Below are 8,053 nucleotides of genomic sequence, written 5' to 3'. Positions count from 1 at the left end.
AGCAGAGGCAGTCATAATGCGTGGGGCTGACTGCCTCACCCTAGGCGACCCCCTGGACGGTCTACAGTCTACATCCTCGTTTGCCTGGCCCTCAAGTTCCAGGGCCCCATATCTGTGGGCAACTGGGAAAAACAAAAAATGGAGAAAAGTGCTGTTATTAAAATGGAACTTCCTCTGTCGGGAAAAACAAAAAATGGAGAAAAGTGCTGTTATTAAAATGGAAACTTCCTCTGTGAGCTCACATGCCAAGAGATACCCAGCAATCAGCATGGGAGAGTGGAGCATCTCTTTACCTTCAGAGAAATAGAAGCGGTGCCGTCTCTCCCTGTTAGCTACTCACATGCCCTCCCTCCGACTTTGAGAGCTACCTGTGTAACCATGTTACAGTGTCTCTACCAATTAGCATAACATCAAAGGGGATTTTAGGGATCTGAAAATGTGACTGTAAGAAATGGTCTATACCTCGTTTGATCATGCCGCTGTTAGGATGCATCTTTGGGCCACTGAGCTGTTTGAAACTTTGCTGAGAGCAGCTGTATCAATCAGATGACGGAGAATGTCCTATATCTTGGACATTCCTGCAGCTTCCCTGCTTCGCTGCAGCTAGTTTAATTCTGGTGTTGCTAGGATATATCATCTTAAAGAACATAAACCCCACAAAGCTCTCGCTGACAAGAGGATTAGAAAAGCCTGTCTACCAGTGGATTATGTATATGAATGAGAATAAAATTAAACATGAAGTGCTTCATTTCTGGTTAAAATTATGTAATTCCATGGATGCAGAGATGAAATGATCAGACTAGCTTTATCTGTTTTGCACCCCAAACGATAAAGCTCTGCTCCAGCTGTTCTCTCAAGACACATCTCTGCAAAAAGCCAGCGGTTGTTTATGGAACACCACAGATTTCTCCATCATCTGGTTAAATGTAGACAAATCCAAAGTAAATGTAAACAGTCACCGCTTGAGCTAGTCATCCTTACTTCCCATTTATTCAGTGGTGAGAACCATATGCTTTTAGAGAGTGAGTCACCTCACCCTAAGGTAGGTCAGAAATTGTGCCATCGGAGCGCCCATTGCTCTCCACCAGCTGGAAAGGACGCCTGGGAAGCCTAACTCCAGTGGAGACATCTGGGTTTTGCCCCATGAGCTCTTTAGAAACAGAGATCACTAGGCCCTTCAGATGCTGCAGCTCAGGCCATGCCTCAGAGGCCAAATCAAACAGACAGGGCTTGACCTGCTTGCGCTTGCAGCTGCCCAGCTGCAGGCTGGAGCCACGCCAGAGTGGTCCAGCTTCCTTAAGTGGGGCACTCCACCAACCCCTCCCAATCCTGCAGGGTGGGATGCTGCAGAAGCTGCACTTGCTCACCAGCCCCTACCTAACAGCATCAGCAGAACAAATACATCGACACTATCGACGCTCCCCCATATATACATATACACACGTACAGACATATACACATGTACATATATATCTATATAAAAAACCCCAACAATATAGGACCTGTATGTACTTGAGTGTAGATATATGCATGTATGTGTATAAACTGGTCCTATTTATTCATCAGATTCAGGTATCTGCAATTTGATGATAATTTCCTCTCTAAGCATTAAATATGCCACCAGAGGAAACCTACCTATATCCACTGGGCCTTTTATCTGTTTCCCAATAACTGCTCAAACATTAAAATGTTGGATTCCAGCAACCAGTCTTGGACTTGGAATCTGTATATGGATTGATGTAACTCAAGCAGCCAGGGTCCAGCAGGAGTCGAAGCCACTGCTCAGTGGAGTGTAAATGCACACAAACAGATATGCTCTTACCAAAATGAATAGGATTAAATTAATGGACTGCCACACTGTTTTTGATTGGTCAAAACCCATCATATTTAATCCATGAAAGAGTCAAGTAAATTGCTTGTAAACCTAGCAGGAATACTGTGTATATCCAAGTCATGTGTTTAGCCTGGGCTTAACTCCAAGTTTTCCTTCCCAGCAAAACTCTCCCATCTGTGGCACCCCTAACATTTGGGGGCAAAGTCAGAAAGTGATGTAAACCTTAGTGACAGAGGCCTGATAATATGCTACAGACATTTGTGCCTAAATGCTACACATCCTTGTGTCTAAAACACCACTCACTGGTACTGAGCAAACCTTAGACACAGGGAGCGAAGAACTGGAAACCCGTTAGATTTAGTGACTGAGTACTAACTGAATCTCCAGTTGTTTCTCTTCTGTGCACTGCAATATGTGTCTCTGCATCAAAATGATGTGGTATTTGATTTTGACATTGACTTTGGCCTTTGACCTCAACTTTGACCTCAATCGTTTCTTTTCCATTTACTGTCTTGACTGTGATCTGTTTGGGAACTCCAGGAATCATGGAATCTGCCTGATATTCACCTCTTTATGTGACATATGTGCCCTACTAATTTGCTGCCACGCTGATGGCCACATGCCTGTGCATGGGCACTCTTCCATAAGACCATGCATTTGTTCCCTGTGAATGTTCAGGGTATTTCAGAGTCTCTAAGATCCCAGATGGCAATTTCTTTTAGCCTGTGCACGAAAAAAACAAATTATAGACACAGAATTCTACTTCTTGATTTCTTCTGAGCTTCAGTTTTATTTCCTAATTCAGGTTCTCATTAATATTGCAAGTTTGGGAACTTACCGGTCATGCAACTCTCCACCCCTCTGCTCTTGCCCTACACAGCTATACCAGAAGTCTGCTTATTATTTACAGTATTAAATAGCATGAGAATCTCACATCGTTTGGGTTCCTTCCTTCACCCAGTCATTTCTATAGAGCAACCCTCTTCTCTTTGACAAGTCCCCAGTTCAGTTCTTCCTGAGGACCATGTACTCTTCAGGCCATCACCGGGAGACACTGGGGTGGTGACAGGTTGCAGCAAAGCCCAGTAGTTTTTGGCAAACCTAAACCCAAGTTGAGCTGGCCAAGCCAGAAAAACCTGGTGTGCTTCCTCGCACCTAGTCCATGCACACTCATAGCGTGCATCAGGCTTAGCAGCAAGGACCCACATGCAAAAGAGAGCTCAGATTAAGGTATCTACAAATCCTAGTTATCCCTGGCGGGCAATGTCAGGATGCTTCCTAAAAAGACTGGGTCTTTCCTATCACCATATGACAGGCTACCAGGACAGCAATAGGAGTAGCTAAGACAGAGCATTCCCAGAGCACCTGTACATGCAGGGGTACACCGTGGTCTATGCTAAAGGTTTGCCAAAGTGCAAGCTTGCTCCATCAGACCAAACTGAAGGTCAGCAGAAATCTGTGCCTGAGTACTACCAAGGTCTCTCTTGGGAAAGAGAACAGTCTGAGGTGAGTCTGGCCCTAATAAAGATGGTTTTCCAAGATTTGCTGGACAGAGAGCCGTTTCCTATCACAGTAACTGGAGTTTTCAGTCAGGACTGAACTGAAGACAGCTGATGAAATCCTGGAACAAACGGTTCTCTTTCAGATAGGCCAGGTTGGAGACAAGATGTCTTGCGACACTTGAGAGTCCTCACTGTGGTTAAGGCAAATGAAAAACTGTCCAGCGTGCTACTGCACAAACTGGCTTGAGGGTTGCTTGTTCTCGTCAAGGGAACAAAGGGCAGACTCATTTCAGGCTCATTAGCAGATGTCCTTGAGATGTTTGAGGCTGGTGCCTCAAGACAAAAGAAGAGGTTTGCAGATCAAAGTAGAGCTTTGATCATCCAGGACGTTATTTTTATGAGCTGGGCTAAAAAACCACAAATTCCACAGATTCAAGCATAATGAATAGGGCATGAAGCAATAGGTGGTATAGCTTGAGACTGAATTTCTAAATTCAGAGGTGGCTTTCTCAGCTTGGTGGCTGCTGGGCGGCATGATTTATGGCTTTGCCTGTAGGAGGTAACCCTACTGTTAATAGAAAGAAGAGCAGGGTGCCTGTGTCCCATGGTCCTGCTTCCCACATCCTGGCTTTTGCTGCCAGCATTATGTTTCAGATCATGACTTCAAAGGTTAATAGGAAGCTCTGTGTCTGTCTGAAGAGCTACGAACCCAATACTGGCACAAGAGCGATGTGTTGTATTGGGGAGCAATCGGAATCCGGCTTTCCCCTGTAGATGAAGCCAATGGCACACACACAGGATAAGGGTCTGGTCCTCTGCAGGGGAGCCCACGTGGGCTGCCAGAGTTGGGAAAAGGCCATGGGGGAGGTTGTAAAAAGGCAAATATTTTTGTCTTTCCAGGGCTGTTTCATGTTACAGAAGATATAATACGGGCGCATGGTCTTATTTGGGTGACCTCGTTGAATGAGCCAGAACAGAAGGCACATGGGGGAATGGCGTATCACTGATGGAAGAACTGATCCGAGTGCTGGCATGGAACTACATTTTCCCAAACTGCTTTCTTTTTGCCCTAAAATGATACTGTTTTTTGTTAGGGGAAATGCTGACAAAGTTCAGATATATACCTGCTGTTATTCTCCAATGCTGTTACCAGTTATAGATATCTCTTCATTAGACAGATAAATACATACACACACAAAGACACACACCCTTATGACTTGTTTTTGCACTAATGTTGTTGCTGGGCTGACTTTGTCCTTTGGCAAGTGCTTTTCCTTGTGAATGTTGCCCATCTTTCCTGGGGTGTAATGAGCCCAAAGAGTTTTAACAGGAATGATCACAACCTGAGCTGGCAACAAGTATGACCAGTGTTGGGTAGAAAAACAATTCTTTGTGTTTAGAGAAATATTAGCAAAATGTCCCTGAACCGCAGTGGAGCGTACTGCTGTAGAAGCCTCAAAATATTTCATCAATGCACTTCAAGGTCATTGAGTGACAAGATCTGTCAGCATAAAGAGACATCAACGTTTTGTTCTGACCATTCGCTGGGTTCTGTAAGTACCCATCATTCAGCATTCATAGCTTTGACTGTATGTATTTTTAAATCACCCTGACAGATGCAAAGACCAGAGGCCAAGCTTTCAGCCATGTCTCAGCAACTGTAGATCAGTAAAAACTATCTGAGTAGTCGCCGAGACAGTTGTGTTTGTAGCATGACTGCTGCTGGGAGTGACAGGCTATACAGGTCTGATTTGCCACGGTTCTTCTACTTGAAGGCAATGAGGGATGTTGAAAAGTTTGGCAGAAATCCAGTAACTGCAAACATGGCTTGGAAAGGGTGGGAACCACTGACCCAGTTTTATGTATGTCCAGATAATTACCCACAGGAAAAATTCACACTGAGAACAGGCTCTTTTTTTTTTTTAAAGCTTGAGTTACTCTGGAAAACAAAGTTACTCTGGAAAACAATTAAAAAAAAAAAAAAAAAAAAAAAAAAAAAAAAAAAAAAAAAAAAAAAAAAAAAAAAAAAAAAAAAAAAAGTTGAGCAGAGCCCGATTTCTTTTCCTGACACTCTCAAAAACAATCATTGTTTTCCCTCTTCCTGCACTGCTAAATCACATTGCGAGTCTTATCACGCTTTGGCTTGGTCGGACAAGTCACACGTCAACATCAAGACAAAGTCATACAGAAAACAGCACAGCCCTTGCCTGTAGACGGACCTGTGCTTGTGGCAATGCCAACAACCCCACAGCCTCTGCTAAAAAATTCACAGTAGTTGCTTTCTGTCCCTGAAGCCCAAAGTATACTTCCTAAGTCAGGAAAATCATGTAAATATTCTCCTATGAATCAGTGTATTATCTTTCAAGTTGTAAAATAGAAGTAATATGTGCTGCAAACCTCCCTTCTTGTCCTCAAGTAAAGAAAAAGGAAGGATGTTTTGGTTGTTCCTACAGAGCCAATAAATGTGCTTCAGGAGTCATTAACTTGAAATCCATTCTTTTGGAAAAAAGATTAAGAGGGGCACTGTACCTCACCCTGAATCCCCCGCCAAGCGTTGTTTAGAAACAGCATTTTACTGGTATCTTTCCCCTCCCACCCCCCATGAGAAAAATCTGCTCGCACAGGGCGGAAGCTGACTACACGCAGCGGAGAACCCGGCTGCATACCAAGTGCCACCCTACACTTGCATAAGCACACTAAAAAAGCCTCGCTTCTCTTTTTATTTTAGGATCTGCTCCAGCAGTGGCAAGCAGTTGAATCGCTGCAGCTCAGCGAGCAGCACGGCATAGGAAGCGAGCCGGTGCTCCTGCCAGCCACTTCAAGGTCCCACATCAGTGTCCGGTGGCCACCCGCATCCGGCCAGAGAGGTTCACTCAACCCCTGCTGCAACCGTTCTCCTCCTTTAACCCTTTCTGATGAGAAACTGCCGTGAAAGTGAGCAGAGAGCAGGGATTAGGGCTTTGCAGGAGGTTTCGGGGTCAGACGGGTTTGGCGGGAGGCAAGCAAGGGGAATGGGGCCATGGTGGGGCAGGACATCTGTGGCCCCATTTGGGACAGGGTTCACCGGGAGGGTGGATGAGTGCAGGTCTTTCACGGCATGGGTGGTCACCTCTTGTCAGCGAACTGTGCCCAATATGGGATACTTCAGGGAGATGATATTTTCCCTTTTATCATAGATGTGTCTCTCAAGCATTCATTTCAAATACCCTCCAATATCCAATTAAATTACCATGAGCTTCAGGGCATCATTTATTTTGTCATAACTGACAACAATATCTTTTGAGACATCTCAAGTTATCCTCTGTGTCTTGAAATCAGTTAATGCAATTCTTCCCAGAAAAACTGAAATTACTTTAGTTTGAAGCATTATGCTAATACAGTTTTTAACAGGTTCACATGTGAAAAATATTCAGCGTGGCTCTGCGTCTGAAGTAGGAATGGCATCATGAGTTCTGAGAGGTTTAAGATCATGAAAGGAGCAGGTTCAGCCTATTTCCTAATACAAGACTCCTGAAACACATTCAAGCAGCTGTGCTGAGCCTCTCGGTATACTATAAGCCTTATGGAAATATGCCATATCCAGCTTTCCGTTGGATTGAAGCCACTCAGGAGAACTTACAGTGTCCTGAAAGTCAGTGTTTTTGTCAGAGAAAGCATCTTAGTCAGACCAAGGACTGAATTAAAATGTGAAGTCAAGTATTTGGGTATGTGACAAAATTATTTTTTTTTCTTCACTAAGAAGTGTTTTAGATAAGAGCTATACTTATGACTGAGGAACTACCAATTCTACCTTGTGACTTACCTCTCAATGAATGCATGATATAATCAACTTCAGCACATGCATCACAAGGTCCTTTAATTTTAAGGTTATCATAAAAAAAATCTTGTGGCACATTGTGAAAGAAATGTTAAATTTTTTCATAATACCCCTCTGTCAACCGCATCTAAGTCATCCTTCAAGAATTTAAAAGTGCAACTGGGAAACCTTTATCTAACATTCAAAGAGATAAAAAAAGAATTTCTTTATTTGTTTAAAGAGCTAGAAAATATTTTAAAAATTCTTTTAATGCAACTGTATGGAGATAACTGTCATCTGGAGATATACCTTGATATTTCCACGTGTCTAAAGATAGCAAAAATTAAATCTCTCCTGCGGTTCTAAAACTCTTTGGAACTAAGAAAAGGTCTTTGAAAATGTTCTTGAACTGCTTTTAAAATGAAATTACTTTGCTATATAATATTATATGAGAGGTTGGATCAGTTAGAAGAAAATACTATTTTCTTTTCTGCTAATCTGTAACTAGAGACGCATCTTCCAAAGTTAACATCTGCATTATCAGAAGCTATTGATGGCACATTGTCAAAGTTCAAATAATTTGAATTTAGTTCACTTTTTGCATTTTCAGATATTCTTTGCGCAGTTTTATCACTACCTTGAAAATAATAAAACCCACGATGGGTTACTCCCTTTTCATATCTGTGCAACGATGAATAACTATGGGAAACTATTTGACCTTTTTTAGTCGAAAGCACAGAGAAAAATAAGCTGCATTCAACCACATCTCCACTGCTTTCTCAGTTGAAAAGGAAGCTCAGATTTGTAGACAGCAGAGGAAACTTTTATCCTACCAAAATGTATCGTATTAGCTCCTGGCCAACCTTGGAACCAATATTATTTAAGTTGCAGTCGTGACAGACTGATCTGCCTGGTTAACTA

This window comes from Aptenodytes forsteri, unplaced genomic scaffold (assembly GCF_000699145.1).
Source record: "Aptenodytes forsteri isolate BGI_AS27 unplaced genomic scaffold, ASM69914v1 Scaffold199, whole genome shotgun sequence".
NCBI classification, from domain to species: Eukaryota; Metazoa; Chordata; class Aves; order Sphenisciformes; family Spheniscidae; genus Aptenodytes; species Aptenodytes forsteri.
Note: the sequence above shows the minus strand (reverse complement) of the source record.